Source organism: Mustela lutreola, chromosome 5 (assembly GCF_030435805.1).
Source record: "Mustela lutreola isolate mMusLut2 chromosome 5, mMusLut2.pri, whole genome shotgun sequence".
In the NCBI taxonomy this organism is placed as follows: domain Eukaryota; kingdom Metazoa; phylum Chordata; class Mammalia; order Carnivora; family Mustelidae; genus Mustela; species Mustela lutreola.
This window is the reverse complement of record NC_081294.1, coordinates 66,951,174-66,973,778: the sequence shown is the minus strand read 5'-3', so window position 1 is coordinate 66,973,778 and position 22,605 is coordinate 66,951,174. Positions and strand designations below refer to the sequence as shown.

Below are 22,605 nucleotides of genomic sequence, written 5' to 3'. Positions count from 1 at the left end.
ATGAGAACAACACTGAAAAAAAACAGAGTTAATTGGGGCACCTATGTGGCTTAGTTGGTTGGGCATCTGGCTCCTTGTTTCAGCTCAGGTCATAATCCTGGGGTCCTAGGATGGAGTGTCACCTTGGGCTCCAAGCTCAGCAGGAAATCTGCTTGGTGATTCTCTCTCTCCCTCTCCCTCTGTCCCCCATTCCTCTGTGCTCTCTCTCCCTCTCCAATAAATACATATTTTTAAAGAAGAATAGATTTAATTGGCAAATAAGTTTGGTCAGTTAAAAGAACTGAAATGTCATTTGATAGATGCTTATAAATTTTCAATGTGTATTCAAAAACTTCCCACATCTTAGTGATGACCACTGTTTCGATAGGATTTTATATTAGCAGAAAAACCTAAGATGCAGTGGTGGACTGGAGCAAATATATATTTTCACCAGCTGCAGTCCAAGAGCCCCACACCTTAGATCCTGAACACATGTGTTTTAGTAAATGCTTTGGAAGGAACAAAATACTTAGTTTAAAACTACGATGGCAGGGATACAGGGCTGATGACATGGGAAGTGCTCTGGAGAGTGAGCAAAGAGCTTATAGAGCACTTAATGAAGAAAACACTCAGGAAAAACAAGGACTGAGAGAGAGTATGTAGGAAGCATTTGTTGCTTCAAGTTTTGGGGCCTCCCGCAGATGTTGGGCCCATGCCAGTCCCCAGAACCAGCATGAGGGGTCTGGCTGATGTGGATGCTTTGAGGACTTGTACAGTGTTTGAAGACCAGGTAGGATGAAGAACACTCACCTCCAGCTGTTAGCATTGTTCTTGTGGCTGTAGGATGCTCTCACTGGGAGACATGTTGAAGAAGTAAATGGGTTGAGGGAACTGCAAATCCCTACCCTTCTTCCTTTGTTGACTTAGAGGCATAAATGCACATGATGCCCATGTTTTGTGTTTATTGAAATGGTTAGTTCTCTCTTGCCCAGCACAGGTACTGTAGTTGAAGGATTGCAATAGCTTCATGTCTGGTCCTATTGCTTCTGTGACCTGCCCTTTCAGTTTGGTTTCAGCTCTGTACAAAGAGGTCTCATTCAACTTTATGTTGGTCTTGACAGTCTTTTGTCTAAAATCTTCTGATGATTTTTCATCACATGTAGACTAAAAACTCAGCTTCTAACATACTATGTGATCTGGCCCCCCTTTACCTCATGAACACATGTATTCTTTCTTTCCTTGTTCCTAACAGGCTAGGCATGTTTCTGCCTCAGGGCCTTTACATTTGCTACTTCTTCTGCCTGGATAATTGCAGCTTGGATGCATACATGGCTATTCCCTCAGGTCCTCGGGTCTCTCTTCTCCAAAGTCACCTTCACCCAGCGAAGTCTCCCCAGATGTCTTGCCTACAATTTCAATGCAGTCCCCACTCCTGGACAAGTCAGATTCTTGTTCCCTGCTTTTTTTTTTTCTAAAATGTTATGTCTGACTATTCATTTTTGTCTTCTTGGTAGTTTCTTTCTACCCCACTAGAATGAAAGCTTCTTGAGGGCAGAAATACTTGACTGTTTTGTTCACTACTATGTCTTCTCTATCTAAAGCAATGCCTCGCACGTGTCTTAAGTCATTTGTTAAGTGACTAAATGGATGAAAGTTAAGTGCATATATGATCCAAAACCACGGTAGCAATGCACCAGTCTAAAGGTTTCCATTGGTGCATAGTTCCCAGATTTCCTCCCCAGGCACATATTTTATTCACAGAAAGCTTTTCACTACTGCATCTCCACACCCTCACATCCCATAAAATAAACTGTCATGATTGTAGAACATTGTACTTAACACTTGTGAAGTTAAGTTTTTGTTAAATGAAAATGGAAAAGTTAGAATAACTCTCTTCCAGATCTGTGACTTAGATTCTATGAGCTATAAAAATGGTTCTTCACACTGGCACTTGGGGAGTTTCATCAGTATGGAGAATCCAAAGTCTCACTGCTAAAAGTCTGCTTGAGTGAATCTAGGAGGGTGTCTGGGAATTTATAGTTTTACACAGTGCTCTAGGTGCTTCTGATGATTGGCCAAGTTTTGGCAGATGAATTTCTGCTGACCTGTAATAAGCATGGGGAGCTAAATTTCTGGCTAAATCCTAAAAGGTAGGCCAGAAATCTTCCAGGCATGCCCCTTCTTGACAAGGCTGCAGTATGCATAGCCGACGAGAAATCACATCTATTATACTCTAAGTGCCTCTCCCTTGTTACCTGACATGGCTCTGCCTGTGAATATTACCACTGACTGAGTGTATCCATGGTCTTCTCCTCCCTCCCTCCACAATTAGCTTAAATCTCCGCAAAAACTTGCCAGGTCTAACTTGGCAAGTTAGACCAAGAATCATCTCCAGAATCCCAAGAAAATTATGAGTTTGAAGGTTTGTTTTTGCTTTTGTTTCTGTTTCTCAGTTGGTGGATGGATCCATTTCCTCACAAGCTAGTCTGGAAAGGAAAAGAGGGGTCTCTAAAAAGAGAGATGATGCCTTGAGGGCAAGCACAGTGATTCCCCGGCTTCCAAAGCTGCCACCATCACACAGGGAGCAAGTGAATTCCCTTCAGCAGATCTGAATCCAGGATTTTCTTTCTGGAGCTTCCTGAAGCCAATTGATCTGTCCCCAAAAGACTGATAAGGATATTATATTAGAAAGATGTGTGAATACCTTGGTACTAGCTTGGGAGGTGGGAGAGATTTGTGTGGAAGAGCAAATGAGGACATCTCAAAGATGGTGCCACAAAATGAATATAGGCTGGTCCATGATGGGAGAGAGGGGAAAGCAACCAGTGGCCAGACACTAGGTGGGGGCCTACTGCAGTGCTGCATTCCACCTTCTCTCTTTACCAGGTGAGGGTAGAACAATGTGGGTTAACTTAGTCCTGCTCCCTTTCAGGGACGGGTGTCTTCCTACCCTCTTCAGGGTCTTAGATCTTACCAAATTGTTCTACAGAAAGAGTTCGTCAGCAAGATTGGGAAACAACACAAACACTGTTAGCATCACAATGCACATGAGTTATGCCTAAAGGAAATCAATCTAAGGGGAAGAAATGTTTTTTATTGGAATCTCTTCTACATTTTCCAGTGAGCAGGACCTGAAGTCCCCTCCTATAAATCTGGTTGCATTGAAGAGAAGAGTGGTTCAAGCACAATGACTGATGCCTGGTCAGAGGCCGAAAGGTGAAAATGGACTCTGGTAGGGGAAAAGGAAATTCATAGGAGGGAGATACATAGGAGACTGAGAAAAGAAGAAAAATAAGAGATAGTAGATGAAGGACTATTTCTATGCTTATTGGCAGTGGAATAAGTATGAACTCAAAGGCAATTGGAGAAATAAAAATAAATATAATTTTATATTATTTGGACTGCATGTTGTACTAGAGTGTACAACTCTCCTGCTTTTCTTCTTGATTCACAGGGGTTATATGAGGCCAAGTCTATAGAATGAAGAATACCAATTTGGTTGTTTGCATTAATTTTCAGTTATTTGTTACAATTTCTGATGTTTCATGGCTTTGAGAATTTATATAATGCTGTAGTAAGAACAGTATTGGCAGTGTTATTCTTTGACAGGGGCGATGAAAATTTTCTTTTTAATGGAGAAAGGTAAGATAAATAATTCCTCATCTTTGTGGATTAGGGATTTGCTTGTATCAACAGGGCAGAAGAATGGGTTTTGTGGAGAAGAGTGCAAGTCATTTTGGTTGAGTTGACTTGACAGTGCTATTAAATGTTCCTGACAACAGGACACTTGGATGTGGTCATTTGGAGTGACATGGCAGCTATATTTCACCACATATGGGTTCTTCTCTTTCTTAAGTCTTATCCTATCCCTCAACTTCTTCCTTTTGCTTAGCTTAGTGATGGTATCACGGAATTTTACCAGCCTCCTGGATTCAGTGCTAGGTCTAGACTCAGTGCTTCTTGGATAAAGATAAGAAATATATGCAGAAGATATAATAAATTGCAAAAATAAATACTACTGTAACAAAGACTCTTTTCCTAACCAAACTTTACTTAGGCTCCTCTGAACTCATCTTTCAACCTTGTCTCCAGGTGCCCACTTGCCGAGTGAAGTCTGCTCAATCAATTTTTGAGAATCCCCACCCTTAGAATCTGATCATCCTCCAGATCTGATGAAATTACTTATCCTCTACCCAGGTGACATCTGGTCACCCTGGCTTGCCTCCCCCCTTACTCATACCCCACCAACAAACTGCACACACAGCCCCTATTATAAATCACCACTTTTCCTTGTCATAATGTAGAATAGAGTCACCCTTTCTTTCCTACTGTGTTAGTCTGGACACTAATTGCCACCAGTAGCCCTTAATAAAGTCTTCCTCACTGTTTGCCCGGGTGTCACTATTGCTGTTTTCTTAAAAATAGCAGCTGAAGGATCATACAGAATTTATTCAGATTGTTGATGTATTTCACCCTAGAATCCTAAAAATGATAAAATCAACTGCACCTAGTACTGTCCAAGTTCAGTTTTCACATCATGTAGAACAGTTGTCCAAGTGGTGAACACTCCTTCTTTTGATAATGACATTGCTCAGATTAATTACTGAGATTTTTAATTGTGTAAAACATTAAGCAGAGGATGCTCTCCTGGCTCCATCCATTATTTTAAACAAGCTTCTCAGAGTACTTTAGAAATAGAGAGGTAGGGTAGGCAAAATACTGCCCCTCCCCAATGATGTCCACACAGTTATCCGGAATAATGGGCCGCCAAAGATGTCCCCAGACCTCTGAATAGGTTTCTGAAGATGTTACACTGCTGCCTTTGAAGATGGAGAAAGGAACCACAAGGCAAGAAAAGTATGTGGCCTGTAGAAGCTGGAAAAGTAAAGAAACAGAATCTACCCTAAAGCTGCCTTGTGGCAACAAGGAACATAGTCTGTTGATGCCTTGATTTTAACGTGGCGACACCTGTTTTAGACTTTTGGTCTTCAGAACTTTGAGATAATAAATCTGTACTGTTTTAACCCACTAAATTTGTCATAATGTGTTATAGCAGTAATGGGAAGCAAATATAGAAGGGAAAACTAAGGAACATCTAAGTAATGAGGAAAATCTATAGGATTCCCAGAAAGCTCATTTATGTGCAAAGTCGGCAATGGACTTGGATTTCAGCTTAGGTTTCCAGACATCCAGAGAGAACTAGATTCCAGACCCTCCTGCATCCTCTAGAATCTCATGCCTTTGTTATTCTCCATTCCTTATAAGTTTTAACCTTTCCCCTGACTCTAACTCATTAGCATGTAGTCCTCTGATGCCATCTTAAGAAGGAAATAAAACCTGGGGCATGTGAGAGGCTCAGTCCCTTAAGCATCGGCCTTTGGCTTAGGTCACGATCCCACGGTCCGGGGATTGAGCCCGACAACGGGCTCCATGCTCAGCAGGAAGACTGCTTCTCCCTCTGCCTGCTATTCTGCCTGCTTGTGCTTTCTCTCTCTCTCTCAAGTAAATAAATGAATAAATAAATCTTTTTTAAAAAAGGAAATAAAACCCTTTTACTACTTAAAGCCTCTTCAGTTTTTGCTCTGTAACTGTTCTCCCTTTTACTATCAGATCTCTTGGGAGAGTTGTCTATACTCTGATTCCCTTTCTCCTTGTGAACGTAGCACACTCTAGATTTTGTTTTCCATTACATTATTCAACTTCACCTTGCTGAACTTACTGATGTCACTAAATCCATTGGACTTAACGTTCATCCTGTAGGGCCTCTGAACTTTGGCGGTTGTTGACAGCCTCCCATAAGACACTCTTTCCCTGACTTCTGTAATATGAAACTGTTTTCCTCCACACTTTCTGACTACTCCTTTGGTCTCATTTTGTGGGCTCTTCCTCAGAGTAATTACTGCATGGAGATCCTTTAAACTCCTGGTCTTAAGCTTTCTTCTTTCTCTCTATAGGTCTTTTCTGTGGCCTGGGTTGCATTCTGTTTGTATGGATGATGCTCCAGTTTCCAGCTCTAAGTGAGACCTGAGCCCTGGACATGGGACCCCTTCCTTTGAGACCTCTCACAAACATCTAAGATACAATCCATCCTAAACTGAACTCATTATCTAACCTCTAAAACTGAGGTCCTTTCAGTATTCCCTAGCTGAGTAAAGTGGTATCACCATGCCTCCCCTTGCTAGAGTCAGAAAGCTGAGCATTATTTTAGGTTTCTCCTTTACTTTCATGCTCTTCCATTTCTCTTGTCCCTAAGTGCTATTGGTTCAAACATCTAAATAACTCTTAACTTTGTCTAGTTGTCTCCGTACCTATTAGATCAGGCTATGTATTCCTGTAATACCTTTCAACTTGTAATTCTCATTCAAAAACTAAGTTCTTAATCTCCATGGGGTACTATTTTATCAAGGACTTTCCCAAACTCCATTATTCCTTCCTCAGTTTTAGTCACTTGATGGAACTATAATAGATAGCCATAAGGAACTAACGGTTGGTGGGACCTACTTTTCAGATGACAGAAATGGACTTTATAGTGACACACCTGAGCATTTGGACATTTATTGTTGGAATCTCCAAGGTTTAGTTCAGAAGAGACCAAGAGAAATGTGGGTTTCAGAGAAGAAGCCCTGAAGTTCCTTTAAGTACATAAGAGGCAACAGCAGAGTTGAAGTGGGTAGGAGATATCAAATCTCACCCTTGAGAAGAATAGCTCACAAAAACAAGGATTGCTTCTCTGTGCCACCTCCTATACAAGTCTAACTTCATTTTTATTAGCTTTCTTTTACTGTTATGCAACTTGCTATTTGTTTACATTTCACGCTAAGAAGACAACAGTAAGAAATGGACTCTGGGAAGGGTGAATGCCAGGGATGTCTGTGCTAACTGAAATCAGCAGGTTAAATATGTTCTGTTCTTGACAACAGCCTATGGAACATGGTTCTTTCGATTCCTCCTCCCAGTGGAATGACATTCCAATTTTATCAGATTTATTTTATTTTTTTGAAATTTCAAGATGTAATTTCATCTTAAAATTTCAAAAGATAATTCAGAAGTGATGGAGAAATTCCTCATGAGGGAATTCAAACAAGCTTTTCTTTATTTATTAAATCTGATATTTGGTACAAATGTTAATTTTCATTGATGTTGTTCCCATTAATTAACTTCCTTTATCATGTAATTTATATGCCTTCAGAACATTATCAAAGCTAATGTCAAAGGAGTTATTTTCAGGTTGGGCTTAAATTGAAGACACCGTAGAGAAACACAAAAATGTATCTAGGAGACTACTGAAATTCTTAGAAATTTGCTTCTCATACTGGAAAATTTTGTGGTATACTTTGGATGCATTGTATATTTGTATTTGTATTTGTATATTTGTAATATTTGTAAGTTTTAGAGCTATCAAAGAACTCCCACAACTATAATTTCACTTCTTCCTCTTTCTATGCAACTCCCCTCCATACTTGTAAGATAGGAGGAAAGAGAGAAAGAGGAAGTGGGAAAAGAAATAAACATTTCCACAGCACCTATTGTGTTAACTTTACTAAGAACTAGTTCAGTTTTTTCTGAACTAAAAAATGCTAACATAATAGGAATCTTAGGAACTGGCAGCTAGATTACCATTAAGACTTGTGGGCATTTGTTCTGGCTACTTTCCAAGATGACCCTCCCAGTGTCTTCTGGTTTGAACCACCTGGATAAACAAAAGCTTAGAGACACTTTAATCTTCAGCAGGATAAGTTCTCATTTTGTTTCTGGCTTAAGGTACATCATTTAATTATTATTTAAATTAGTTAAATTTCATCTGCCTTATAAATGAATTGGTTACCTCTTTTCTTCACATTACTTAAACTGAATGTTTAAGTAATGATAATGATAAAGTATACCTAAAATTGTGAAAGTATCTGCTACATTTTTAAGACTCAGATTGGGTTTAATCAATTAAGATTATTTTTGCTTGGAGACAGCCTCAAAGAATTAATATTGTCTATGAATACAGGTGGTACTCAAGGTCTGATGGCTCAACTTAATGATTTTTCAGTTTTATGATGGTGTAAAAGTGATATACATTCAGTAGAAACCATACTTCAGATTCTGAGTTTTTATCTTTTTTAGGGCTAGTGATATAAGGTATGATACTCTGTCTTGATGTTGGGTAAGTGGCAATGAGTCCCAGTCCCTATCAGCCACATGATCTTGGGAATAAGTAATTGATATACTTGCAAACCTTCTTTACCCATACAGCCATTCTGTTTTGTAATTTCAGTACAGTGTTCAATCTGTTACATGAGATAATTCCACACTTTATTATAAAGTAGTCCTTGTGTTAGATGATGTTTCCCAGTTGTAGGCTAGTGTGTTCTGAGCACATTTATACCTATCTAGGCTAAACTACTATGGCTGTTCTGTAGGTTAGGTATATTAGACACATTCCTGATTAACAATGTTTTTAATTTACTATGGGTTTATCAGAACATAATCTCATTATAAGTCAAGGAAGATCTGTACATTAGTCAGGATTATTTCAACTCCAAATAAGAGAACATGTGGCTATTGCCAGCATAGACAATGGGAAGTTTATTATTGCACCTAAGGTGAAGTCTGGGGAATTCCAGGGACAGCTCATTTTGTGACTCAAGGAAGCCAGGTTGGATTCCCTTATTTCTCTCTCCTATTTGCAAAGTGGCTATATTCTTCACAGAAGGCTATCTAAATGTTGGAAGAGAAAAGAAAGTCTTGTCTCCACCCAGCCTTTTTTAAGAAAGTTTTTTAATTAAAAAACACTTTTTATTATGTTTAGTTAACCACTATACAGTGCATCATTAGTTCTCAGTGTAGTGTTCAATGACTCAATAGCAGCATATAACACCCAGTGCTCATCACAACACATGCCCTCTTTAATACCCATCACCCAGCTACCCCATCTCTCCACCCCACTCCCCTCTAAAATCTTCAGTTTCCCAGAGTCCATAGTCTCTCATGGGTTGTCTCCCTCTCGATTCTCTTCCCTTCGGTTTTCCCTTCTTTCTCCTATGATCTCTTGTGCTACTCATTATGTTCCACATATTAGTGAAATCATATGATAATTGGTTATTACCATATTGCCATATGGTAATCTCTGCTTGACTTATTTCACTTAGCATAATCCCCTCCAGTTCCATCCATGTCTGTGCAAAGAGTGGGTATTCATCCTTTCTGATGGCTGAGTAATATTCCATTGCATATATATATATATACTACATCTTCTTTATCCATTCATCTGTTGAAGGGCATCTCAGCTCCTTCCACAGTTTGGCTGTGGTGGACATTGCTGCTGTGAACATAGGGGTGCATGTGCCCCTTCTTTACACTATGTCTATATCTTTGGGGTAAATATCTAGTAGTGTAATTGCTGGGTCATAGGGTAGCTCTTTTTTTAAAGTTTTTGAGGAACCCCCATACTGTTTTCCAAAATGGCTGTACCAACTTTCATTCCCACCAACAGCATAAGAGGGTTTCCCTTTCTCCACATCCCTGCCAACATTTGTTGTTTCCTGCTTTGTTAATTTTTGCCATTCTAACTGGTGTAAGGTGGTTTCTCATTGTGGTTTTATTTGAATTTTTTTGATGGCTACTGATGTTGAACATTTTTTAATGTGTCTGTTAGCTATATGTCTTCTTTGGAGAAGTGTCTATTCATGTCTTCTGCCTATTTTTTTGACTGGATTATTTGGTTTTGGGGTGTTGAGTTTGAGAAGTTCTTTATTGATCTTGGACATCAGCTCTTTATCTATACTTCAATTTGCAAATATCTTCTCCCATCCTGTGGGTTGCCTCTTAGTTTTGTTGACTATTTCCTTGCTGTGCAGAGATTTTTATCTTGATGAAGTCCCAAAAGTTCATTTTTGTTTTTATTTCCCTTGCTTTTGGAGATGTGTCTTGAAAGAAGATGCTATGGCTGATGTCGAAGAGGTTACTATCTATGTTCTCCTCTAGGTTTTTTTTTTTTTTAAAGATTTTATCTATTTATTTGACAGAGAGAGATCACAAGTAGGCAGAGAGGCAGGCAGAGAGAGAGGAAGGGAAGCAGGCTCCCTGCTGAGCAGAGAGCCTGATGCAGGACTCGATCCCAGGACCCTGAGATCATGACCTGAGCCGAAGGCAGTGGCTTAACACACTGAGCCACCTAGGAGCCCCTCTCCTCTAGGATTTTGATGACTAGGATTTTGATGAATTCCTGTCTCACACTAATGTCTTTCATCCATTTTGAGTTTATCTTTGTGTATGGTGTAAGAGAATGGCCCAGTTTCATTCTTGTATATGTAGCTGTTCAATTTTCCCAGCACCATTTATTAAAGAGACTGTCTTTTTTCCATTGGATATTTTCCCCTAATTTATTAGTTGATTAGTTGACCGTGTAGATGAGAGTCAATATCTGGGGCCCTATTCTGTTCCATTTATCTATGTGTCTGTTTTTGTGCCAATACCATGGTGTTTTGGTGGTTACAACTTTATAATATAGCTTGAAGTCAGGCAATGTGATGCTCCCAGCTTTGTTTTCCTTTTTTGATGTTCCTTTGGCAATTTGGGGTTGTTTCTGTTTCCATACAAATTTTAGGATTGTTCTGGCTCTTTGAAAAATGCCAATGGCATTTTTTTTTAAAGATTTTATCTTTATTTCACAGAGAGAGATCACAAGTAGGCAGAGAGGCAGGCAGAGAGAGAGGGGGAGGGGGAAGCAGGCTCCCCGCTGAGCAGGGAGCCCTATGTGGGGCTCGATCCCAGAACCCTGGGATCATGAACCGAGCCGAAGGCAGAGGCTTAACCCACTGAGCCACCCAGGTGCCCCTGCCAATGGCATTTTAATAGTGATGGCATTAAAGTGTAGATTGCTCTAGGCAGTGTAGACATTTATTTTATTTTATTTTATTTTATTTATTTACTTATTTGACAGGAAGAGAGATCACAAGTAGGCAGAGAGGCAGGCAGAGGGGGAGGGGAAGCAGGCTCCCCACTGAGCAGAGAGCCTGATGCTGGGCTCTATCCCAGGACCCTGAGATCATGACCTGAGCCGAAGGCAGAGGCTTAACTCATTGAGCCACCTAGGCGCCCCCAGTGTAGACATTTTAATGTTTATTCTTCCAGTCCATTAGCATGGAATGTTTTCCATCTTTTAGTGTCTTCCTCAATTTCTTTTATAAGTGTTCTGTAGTTTCTAGAGTATAGATCCTTTACCTCTTTGGTTAGGCTTACTCCTAGGTATCTTATGGGTTTTGGTGCTATTGTAAATTGAATCAGTTCCTTAATTTCTCTTTCTACAATTACATTGTTAACATATAGAAAAGGAATGGATTTCTGTGCCTGCCTTTTTTTTTTTTTTTAAGATTTTTGGTTTATTTTTGATAGACAGAAAGTGAGCACATGTGGAGGAGTGGCTGAGGGAAAGGGAGAAGCAGACTCCCCGCTGAGCAGGGAGCCCAACATGGGGTTCAATTCCAGGACCCTGGGACATGACCTGAGCTGAAGACAGATGCTTAACCAACTAAGCCATCCAGGTGCCCCTTCCCTTTTTATGAGTTAAATACTCCATGATGCACTCAGAATTTACCTTTTTTATTTTTGTCCATAGTTATATCATATTCCTAAAGAAGCCCTTGACAAAGAAACAGAATCACTATGATTGATTAAGATTAATAAATATTAATGTTTTGGGGTAGGTTGGAGGGTCCCTGAAGCACATTATCTACCCAAATGATGAATAAAGTTGGAATTGTGTTAAGAAGGATGAAGAACAGTGTCTTTTATGTAGGTGACAAATAGCATCGGCTGCAGTGAACAAAATTTTTTAATTAAAAATGCCAGTAGAGGCACCTGACTGGCTCGGTTGGTAGAGATGAGACTGGTGATCTCAGGGTCATCAGTTCAAGCCCCACACTGGGTTTAGAGCTTGCCAAAAAAACCAAAACAACAACAACAACAACAAAAAAAAAAACCAAAAAAGCCAATAATAGTATATCATTCAGTAATATTTGTGCTGCAATAAAGCTGAAAACCCAACTCTAACTGGTTTAAGTAATAAAGAGAAAGGTTAACTCTAGAGGTAAAGGCTAGTTTCAGGCAAGAATTGAACTAGTAGTCCCAGTAACTGGGGACCCCAGTAACTGAAGATCATTTGGTCTTTCTGTTCTTCACAAGGTGAGCTTCTCCCTAAGCCTAGCTCTATTCTGGTACCCAGACAACTGCCAGGGTCTTCCTGGGAAGACTCTCCTTTCTATCTAGGGTTTCTACCTTATTTACTATGGAAAAACAGGAGACTTTTCTATCCCTTAATCTTCAACAAATATCCATCATGTTCCATTGGCTTATATTAGGTTATAAGCTCATTCCTGAATAAGTGCATGGGCTGTGCAACTGATGTTTAAGCTTATAACACTGTAATATATTTAAAGCAATGCTATTTATAACAGTAATTTTCTGACAGAAGTGGAAAAAAAATCAGGAAGACAAAATGAATGAGTGAATGAATGACTGAATGATGAATAAAGACCTCTCTTGGGGCACCTGGGTGGCTCAATGGGTTAAAGCCTCTGCCTTCAGCTCAGGTCATGATCCCAGGGTCCTGGGATTGAGCCCTACATTGGGCTTTCTGCTTGGCGGGGAGCCTGCTTCCCTTCTTCTCTCTCTGCCTGCCTCTCTGCCTACTTGTGATCTCTCTGTCAAATAAATAAATAAATAATCTTAAAAAAAAAAGTAAAAACCTCTCTCAATTATTATGAGTAGCCATTTACCTAGCAAGAGTCTCAATAAATTGAATAATTGTTGCCTGGAAGATAGCTAAAACCAAGCAATTCATAAACATCAAATTTATAGGAAACATCTAGTGAAAGCCACATGAGGCTCAAAATCTTAGCAGAAAAAGAAGCTGGTCGTTTTGGATGCAGTTGTTGGTTTTGAAAAAGATGAAGTTATTCATTTGACATTTTGATATTGAGGAAATTGAATTAATTATTTCTTGGCTAAAGAACACACACAGAATTCAATTCGTTTAAGTTTAAATTTGCCTTTGATATTCGTTTATCATTTGAAGAGACTTTTTAAATCTAAATAAATGAGAAGTGTTTTTAGTAGCATGGACTATTTAGTGTGCAAAGATGTTTAATGTCAGAAACGTCAACATTTCTAAAGTGACAACTATACACACCATGAAGTAAAACATATATGTGTGTGTGTATATATATATATACACACACACTTACACATATATTACACATATATACAGTATATATACACATATATACACAGGTATATAAATATATATGTATAAATATAAAAATAAATATACATATATAAATATATAAAAACATATACATATTTATGCACTCTAAAATATACCCTTGGACAAATTAATAGTGTCTAAGAGCCAGAGAGTGAACTACATAGTTCAGTATAGGGAGAGAAAGTAGCTCTCAACAGATGCAAGGGGAGGGTTCACAGCCTACACTTATGCATTGCCACTGCAATAATTACTTCAACTTGTGGACAAATCAGCTCCTCTGTGCATGGGTCTCTTCATTTATAAAACAAAGATGTTAATATTTTTTTTTTTGACTGCTGAGTCCTATGATTGTATTAAAAATGTTGAAGTTCCAGGCATATATATAGTTTATATATATAGTTTATTCTAAACTATTTTCCAGTAACACAATGTGTTTGTTGGTTTATCTCTTGGCATTTAAGCTCCTTATGCTTGGTATAACAACCCACGCTATGTACTTATTGCCTATAGTGGATACATGTTAAGTGCCAGATTCTTGTTGAATTAAATGGAAAGCAATGAAGCAATAACAGTGATTATGACCTTGTCTTCTTTAATAGATGGAACGGTAGGAGTGAATACCTTATTTAGAATTCCTCTAATGTCACTATGACCCCCCAAACTGCTTGTCAGTCTTTTCTTATAGGAAAACAGCTAAAGGACAGAAGTTGGACAGAAATAATACTTCTTTAGCTTTTTCATCCCCTGGAAATTAGGACCCCTATTGATGATAAACCACAAAGTTATATATTTGCCTAAGAGCATGAATCTCTCACGTGTGGAAAATAAGAATGCTGCCAAGTAAGAATTTCAATTAAAATTTTAAAAAACACTTTTAAAATTTGTTCTATAGTATTACTACTATAATATATGTTTGAAAAGCCAGTAGGGCACATAAATCCTTAGATTAACATCTCTCTGCAAGGGTGACATAGAGATGCAGGTGTGTATATCTGTCTGTGTATAAACAAGTATCTGTGTGGTCGAAAAATATCCAGAGAGGAAGTAGATAATGTGACACAAGAAGTAAGAGAGGGTAAGTGGCTACAACCCAATGGGGATCCTTAATCTGGACTTAACCTCCTTAATGTTGTACTCTTTATTGGAATAGCTGATCCTGCCCCTGTAGTATAAGATGGATAGAAGTACAGAGGGACAGAGAGAGAGAGAGAGAGAGAGAGAGAGCGCGCGCTAGAGAAAGAGACCGAAGGGAAAGAAGGAGAATGAGATCTAGCAAGGCACCGTAGTTGAGGGGAAAAGCTACAAGACTGAGTAGTCATTGGGCAAATTTTGCAGAGAATGCTTTGGAAAAGAGTAATTCCTTTTTTTTTTTTTAATTTTTTAAAATTTAATTTTGTGTGTGTGTTCCATAATTCATTGTTTATGCACCATACCCAGTGCTCCATGTAATATGTGCCCTCCTTAATACCCACCACCAGGCTCATCCAATCCCCGAGCCCCCTCCCCTCCAAAACCCTCAGTTCCTTTCTCAGAATGATTCTTTAAAGTCTCGGCACTGTATTAGGTAGTAACAAAGTAGAATTTGCTATAAAATCCCAGTGGCAAAGACTCTGTCTCAAGGAAGAACTCTGTAAAACTGCAGATAGAGAAGCTAAGAATTCTATGCTTTGTGTATAGTATGAGAAAGTGGCACTACCATATACAGTCTGAAACTGGGACAGTGCAAGGGATTGGAAAGAAGAGTGGATCTTGCGGATCAATGGTAATGATGCAAAGTATGGACAGAAGCAGGAAGGAGTTGTTTCCTTATCCACAAATTCCTTAATGAATAGGATTGGAAATTAACATAAGAACTACATACTTTGCTCAAGGTAACTTTAGAAAACTGTGTAGAGTGTGTTCCATTGTATGGCTTTAGGCCTTCCCAACCTTTCATCTTTACAACATTCTGAGTCAAAGAACCCTTTAGATAGTATTAGAGATAGTCATGGGAACCAGGTGGAAGCATGTGACTATAGCAATCAAGCATCTGGAGTGGTAAGACTGGATAGGCAGCATCATTTTCCAAGTGCTGGTTGAATAAGTCCTGATCCTATCTGGATGTGTCACACATTCCATGTGCATATGTACATTATATATGTATATATGTATAAGCATGGCTAGGAGTTGGAAGAGAAGAGTACAATCATAGTCAACCAAATGCAAAGTTCTAAACACCCTTCTATCAAGGCTATACTTTTATACAAAACAGATTAACATAAAAGTTTGATTTCATACAAAATTCTAATGGATTAACATCAATTAAGAGAGAAGTCTAAACAAATGGAATACTATAAATGAGCATTTCTGAATGGGACTTACTTGTTTTGGAAATGTGGATACATTCATTCATCCCACAAAGTGCCCATTATACACATACCTCTTAGTTAGATCTTAAGGATAAAACAGTGACTAGAAACTAGTCTACCCTGAAAGGGAAAATATAATTGCTCAGTTCTTCTTCTGTTAGTCATAATAATCGTGTTTGTGTCAGCACTCTCTTAATTGTCTCAGTTGCAAGACAAAGAATTGCAAATGTTCTCCAATACCAAACACACGCCGTGATGAAAGCAAGCATCCTAAGAAGTATTGAAGTAACTGTACGTGTACTATATGTGCCTTAGTTTCCTATAGTCAAGAGGAATGTGAGTAGAATGATATATAAGAGCTGTTCTCTTTCTGTAGAACTTAACACTAGAGTCTTAAGATTCATGGAAAAGAGAAATCTGTGTTCAAACCACGGCCCTTCCAATCACCTTGCTGTGTGAACATGACAGAATTACTAAGTCTGTGCTTCAGTTTCTTCATCTGTAACTAGGTCTATCAATACATCAGTATTGTACCTCATAGAACTGTAAGAGACTTAGGTAGGTTAATTCATGTCAAGCTCTTAGGATAATGCCTGTCACATAATATTTGCTAAAGAAATGTTAACTGTATTATTGTTATTGTCTACCTACGTTTTCTAAGCATATTCCCTGAATTAAAGTTTCCCATCTTTCTATAAATTGATAGATGAAAATAGATGTTTCCATCTAGTAGAATGCTCAGATAGAAGTTTCCTTTTGTATAGGTTCACAATCCTGTAGCTCTATTTCCGAAATCCTAAAAGTTCCGGAAAAAGAAACTTTTTCATAGCTCATCTGGTGGCAAAATCTGACCTGACCTGATCTGAATTCATTTGGCAGCAGAATCTGATTTGAGCTGATGGGAAGCTATTTATAGCATTATATAACCCATTCAGTGTAAATATTATATGAATATATTTGATTATGGAATATTGTCCCTATAGGGAGTACCTTTCAAATTTGAAAAATTCAACCTTCTGAAGCATATTTGATAAGAGATTGTAGAGCTATACTAGTCAGGATAGACAGTATAGAAGAAATTTCCATCTGTGGTTCTGCAAGGCAAGATTTATTAAGCAAGGATGTGAGTTTCTCCAATTATAAACATCCTGAACCAATCAGCTCTCTAGATCCAAAAAATGTGAAACTTGTTTCCTCCATGACATTCATTATCACTAAATCAGTCTTCCCTCCTACTTGTTCTTCCTGCTGTAATTTCCAAGGGGCAGTTATTTTGGTTTGGGAACATATATTAAATTATAATAATTCTACCCCCTCCACTTGTTGTATGGTCTTACCTATTCTCCAATCTCTCTCCACATTCATACAAACACATCATAAAGTACAGGTTAAAACAGATTGAAACTGTTGTCCAATCACTATGTTGTACACCTGAAACTAATACAACATTTTATGTCAGCTGTACTTCAAGTAAAAAAAAAAAAAAACCCTCAAGTGTCATGTTGGTGGTAGGTATGTATTCCCTCAGCCCTATTCTTGATTGCTTTTTCCACCTTCCTCAAGCTGGGCTAAGTGAAGGATTTAAGAAGGATGGGTCTTACTAAGCATATGAACTCCATTTTGCCCTCCAGCAAATGTCCTATTATGCCTGAGCTATTGGTTGGAAGAACTGTCTAGTCTTCAGGCAATTCATCTGGTTTTATCTCAGGAAGTTGACAGTAGATCTCAATCTAAAAGGCCTATTCTTTTAAATGACTCCGAAGATCTTCAGAGATGTCTAGGAGAAAATTCTTCTACAGCTCCTTCCTCCAGGGGATCTAAAGTCATATGTTTTACAACTCTCCAAAATAGACAATCTCCACATCAGATTAACTACAGTAACTACAGCTGGATTTCAAAATCTGATCTCATCAAATTACTTAGAGAAAGCAGCAGTCTAGGTAGAAGTGAACCTGAAAATCTTTTTTCCAGTGTGCTCAGGATGTTTTCTTTTTCTTCTGCAGTCAGGGAGGCCTCAAGATGTAGAACTATGCAGTTACCAAGATGGCCAACAGTTAAGAGGTAAATGTAGGGGGTGCCTGGGTGGCTCAGTGGGTTAAGCCTCTGCCTTCAGCTCAGATCATGATCTCAGGGTCCTGGGATTGAGCCCCTCATTGGGCTCTCTGCTTGGCAGGGAGCCTGCTTCCCCCCCACCCCTCTCTGCCTGCCTCTCTGCCCACTTGTTATCTCTGTTAAATAAAAAAAAATTTTTTTTTTTTAAAGAGGTAAATGTCGGCTTATTACAGATAGTCATCCAAATGAGTGGGGCATTCAAGCTCCAGTGAGGTGCAGACCCAACTTTAAAGGAAATATGTTAAAATGATATCTGCATTTGAATTCTCCTTGGCCATTTGTTTATTATGTATCCTGGAGTAAAGTACTTCTCTGGGCTTCATTTTCTTGGTCTGTGAAATAGGCATCCTCATACTGCTTTTAGAGAATTGCTCCACAGTATAGCAGAAAATTACTCAGCTGGACTTCAAATTTAGATCTCTTTGACTCCAAAACCACTGATCTTGTCATGATTACCTCTGGAAAATTCACACATAAAGCACAACATTTCTGCCTCTGCTGAACACCGTGGGAATGTATTAACAGACTGTGGAAGAGCTTTTGGATAGTGTAACTTTTGGTGAAAGGACATGGTGCTGATCAGGGCTACATGCAAAACATAGCTGTAGTCAATTTTAATTTATTTTTAGATTGCAACCACTGCCTTGTTCTAAGTAATGAGGTGGCAGGAAAAGCAGTCAGGAGCTGGTCATGGATAGATGTAAACCCAGTGAGATGGTACCACATAGCAAACTTTAAGAAGTCTCATTGCAAGCATTGTGGAACTCATTGAGAGGTGAATGGAAGAGAAGGAACTGTAGCAGAAATGTCACCGGTTTATAAAAATCTAAACAGAAAGTCACGAGTCCCTCTTCCTGAACAATCCCCAGGGGTCTCCACTGAACACCTTCTTATCACCCAAAGGAATCCAATCAGATAAGAGGGGGGCCAGTTTTCTCCCAAGCTTTCTGTAAAGGCAGAAGCCCTTGGCTACCTGGAATGCTTTAAATTCCACCATCTCTTTGGTATAACCTTTAAATATCATACTTAAAAGGAAAAAAAAAAGAGTAAAGTACAACGTTTCTTCCCCCCTAACCCCATGAACTTGTTCTCATTGGCGATAATAGGAAAACAACAATACATCTGTTGTTACGATGAGGATGCCGGTCTTCTGTTTCACTGGAAGAGCAGTCAGAAGATACCACCATATGTGAGTAGCATTCTTTGCTTGATGTTTCCTTGTTCCCTGACAAAAACTTTTATTGGCAGGAGATGGTGGGGGCTGGGGGATAAGTGGGTCTAGGGGTTAAAATAAATGGGTAAAAGGCTTAACATGAGGCAAAAATAGGGAATTGTGGTATCACTTCTTTCCCTCTCTCTCGCTTGTACTCTATGTGGTCATCCCCTCTGTGGCCCTAGAAGAAAAAAGTCTCTCTATGAGTATCTGTCAATCAATACATACAAGTTATGGAGCATACCAACTTGTGCTGAGAGGAATACCATATATGTGTGTGCATTTAGCTTCCTGTGATCACTTTATGGGAGAGGGTATAGGATATGTCCATTTCGATGACAAATAAACGGCACCATCTCTGGAATCATGAGGATTTCCCAGGTTTAAATAACGGCAGCAGGTTTGTTGCTCAGTTTTCCTTCACGCTTCAGAACATGGTGGATGATTATTAGTATTTGCGTATCTCCATCTGCGTTCCTCCTCTGGCTTGTAAACTCCTTGGGGACAGAGACGGGGTATCACCTGGCTTCTTACCTCCAGGACTTGAAGACCTACGTGACCCACAGTCATGTTCCACAAATGTGGTTTGATGTCTTCGCAATATTTTGGGACGCACTGTTCGCCTTGTGAAATTTAAGAAAGCAGTCTCCATTCTAGGATTTGATGATGCGACTGGTTGTAAAGGGGCATTGTGGGGAGCTATTTTGTGTTCTTGTTGGATGATGTGCTATATATAGTTTGAAGGTCACATTTTACATTAAAGTAAATATCTCAGTGGGCTACTATAAGTCATTCAGAGCAAGTTTGTTTATGTCTAATAAAATTACACAATGCATGAAGCTACAGGAAACTCATATTCTATCTTCATTTTCCAGCTAAATTAGGCTCCAAGAAAGGAAATAGACTTCTCTCTCATAGCCTGCCACTTTTAAACAACCTCAAAGGCCTATTCCCCATGGATTATACTTTGGCAGAACACTGCTGTTAGCCTGCATATGGGGTCATGTGAAATACTGTGATCTGGATAGTCAGTGGTCCACTGTTTACTACTGGACACTACCTTTCCATGCTCCGGCATGGGAACAAAAATCCCCACGTTTGCTACAATGGCAAAACAATGGGAATGATTGGGGCAACTGTGCTACATACAATTATTTAAACTCCTGTATATTTATTCAGTTCCGAACAATCACTCGTTCAACTCTGGGAGCTTATTGTTGTCTGGATTTCCCTATTACACACCCAACCCTTTAGAAGCATAGCTGGAAGTTTCCTTTTATACTGTTTCATTCTGTACCACTTACTTGCTAATGAAGATGGATACATTAACCAGCAAATCTGAGAAAGGTACAGCATTGGTCCATTTGATCGTGAATTCTTCTTAATTACTTAGGAAGCCAAAATCAAATGTTGCTACTTGTTCTTGTCTGTTGAGCTTTTGAATTTTCTCTTACATGAGGATGTCAAAGGCTTCTAGGGACCCACTTCATAGTGATGGGGCTTAAAGGTAGATAGAGAATTTTACAGTATATCACCTTGAAAGCAAAATAGGCATATATAATTTTGCAGATGTACAAACAAGACAGGAAGGGTCTTGCCTCTAGCTTCAGGGAGAAGCTAGAGATCTGAAATCACCTTGAGGCTGTGGAGATTCAGGAAGGTCAACTTTTCTTTCTAACACATTCTGATTGTCTCCATCTTCTTAGACTCAATCACTCCCCCTGTTTGTTCTGTTTGACATGTCTCTTTCACACAGGTGCTTGCCTTGGCAGACATAGCGGAAGGAAGGAAACTGTGCCAAATTAAAATGAGCACAGTCTGAAAATACTGAAATTTGATCCTTATACTGATGCTTTTTCACAGGAGACGTAGTAAAAAAACAGACCAGAATTGAGATTCTGTTCTTCTCTGAGAAGTGAAATAATATATATAAGCCATTTAATCAAATCTTGAATTTTTCTATTTGTCTATCTTGACCAGAAAAATAAAAAAAAAGAAGCCATTTATCATTAGCTCAGTGAACTTCAGTGTATCATCATCTTTGTACTTTATAACTAAAATTTAAAAAACAAACAAAACAAAACAACAAAACCCTCTGTTTATTAGAAAGCACTCTTGGTCTAGTGTCAAAAATGACAGTGCAGTTTATAGTTCTTTCACTAACCGGCCCTATGATGATGGACAAATTGTTTAGCTTTCCAGCATTTATAGCTGTTGAGATTGGGACCATTGAATATGAAGGGCATAGAAGTCTACAAAGAAGGCAGCAAATTAAAAAGTTGCATATAGGATAAAAATAGGAAAAAAAAGTTTCCTAAATGCAGCACATCTTGAAGAACATATTTATCCATGTCTGGCATGGTATGCCTCAAAATTTAATTGATGTCTTATTTTTATTGATCTCTTATTCTCACTTGGGAGCCAGGGAAAAATAGTGAACCTCATTTTGCCCACTCAGGGTTGCTATTTCCTTGCAGTTGAAAATAGTCATCTCTCTGTCCCTGTAGGAGTGAGGTCAGTTCTGGGGTCTTCTCACCTTCTTCTTCCATACTTTGCCATTATGACTACCATACTGCTGTGGTTTGACAGAAAGCTGCCTGATACTTGTACAGTGTTGCAGTGATCACTGTTGTCCCAGTGCTCTCCTGAGTCCATAGCTGATTGGTGTCTGAGATACAGCTGGTTTTCCCTGCTTTTCAGATGTTACAATGGAACTGGCCATTGGACAGGACCTATTCCCTGGTTTCTTCTCTAAATGTCAAAGCTGTCTTCTTGCCCCAACCCTAGCCCTCTTTGAGTCTCCACTCTTTTGCCCCTGACTCCTCATCCCAGATGGGGACACAAAGGAATTCCTGTTATTTCCTTGGCTAATATCTAAGGCATAGGGGATCAGAAGTATTCCCACTTCTGGCCTTTCAGCATGGGGTATCTTGGAGGGCACACTGCTCAGGCTATGTGGTAAAGCAGTGAATTTGCCCCCATTTAACAGGGTGTTTATACTACTGCCTATTGCTTTCTCCTAGAGATTTGACCTTGTGTCTGTCTTCACATTTTTTCTTTTTCTTCTCTCTTTGGCTCTTCCCCCCAGGGACAGTAAATTAAGAATTTTCTTTATGTCACCCCACTTAATATCCTTTCCTTTTCTAGGGTATTGTCTTGAGCCATCTCTCCAAGCTTGTGTTCTTAAAATCTGTTGTAGGATATAGGAAGAGTAATAATAGGTTTCCATTCTTATTGGTAAAAAATGCTTGAATATTAGAAGCTTCATATGAATCAACCTATGAAAGAATATGATTTTGAGAATCTGAGATAATGACCCTTTTTGAACCCTGATTTTCAAAACTATTATCTTCTTATGGATTTAAAAAATCTCAGTTTGAATGCCAAAGTTAAACAATTATTCTTTGTACTATACAGTTGGTACTCTGCCCTGCCCTATTCTAAGGAGTAAATCTTAGTCTCAAGGTCTACACTTAATGGCAAAAGGAAATTCGAGGAGAAATAAAAATAAAAACAAGTTACTAAGACTAGAAATTATATCAGGATATTTCAAAACACTTTACTACTGCTATAAAAATTCAAATAAAAAAAACCAGTAATAACAGTTCTAAGTTTTCCTTGAGCAAGTAATATGATAGCACTAATGTACTTAGATTTTTATCATGGAGAAGTATTATTAAAATTTATTTCTGTTCTAATTT

The 22,605-nt window shown here is 38.8% G+C and overlaps 1 protein-coding gene and 1 long non-coding RNA gene across 3 annotated transcripts in view; one reads left to right on the top strand and one right to left on the bottom strand.

Moving 5' to 3' along the window:
* CCDC192 (coiled-coil domain containing 192) overlaps window positions 1-22,605 on the bottom strand; it is a 201,760-nt gene that overhangs the window by 6,870 nt on the left and 172,285 nt on the right. The gene's annotated exons all lie outside the window — the stretch shown is intronic.
* The window catches only part of LOC131831995 (uncharacterized), a 251,640-nt gene that overhangs the window by 145,539 nt on the left and 83,496 nt on the right, over window positions 1-22,605 (top strand). The window contains exons 3-4 of the long non-coding RNA XR_009353889.1: window positions 17,583-17,640; window positions 18,798-18,880. This is a non-coding gene — a long non-coding RNA (uncharacterized LOC131831995). The remainder of the gene's footprint in view (window positions 1-17,582; window positions 17,641-18,797; window positions 18,881-22,605) is intronic.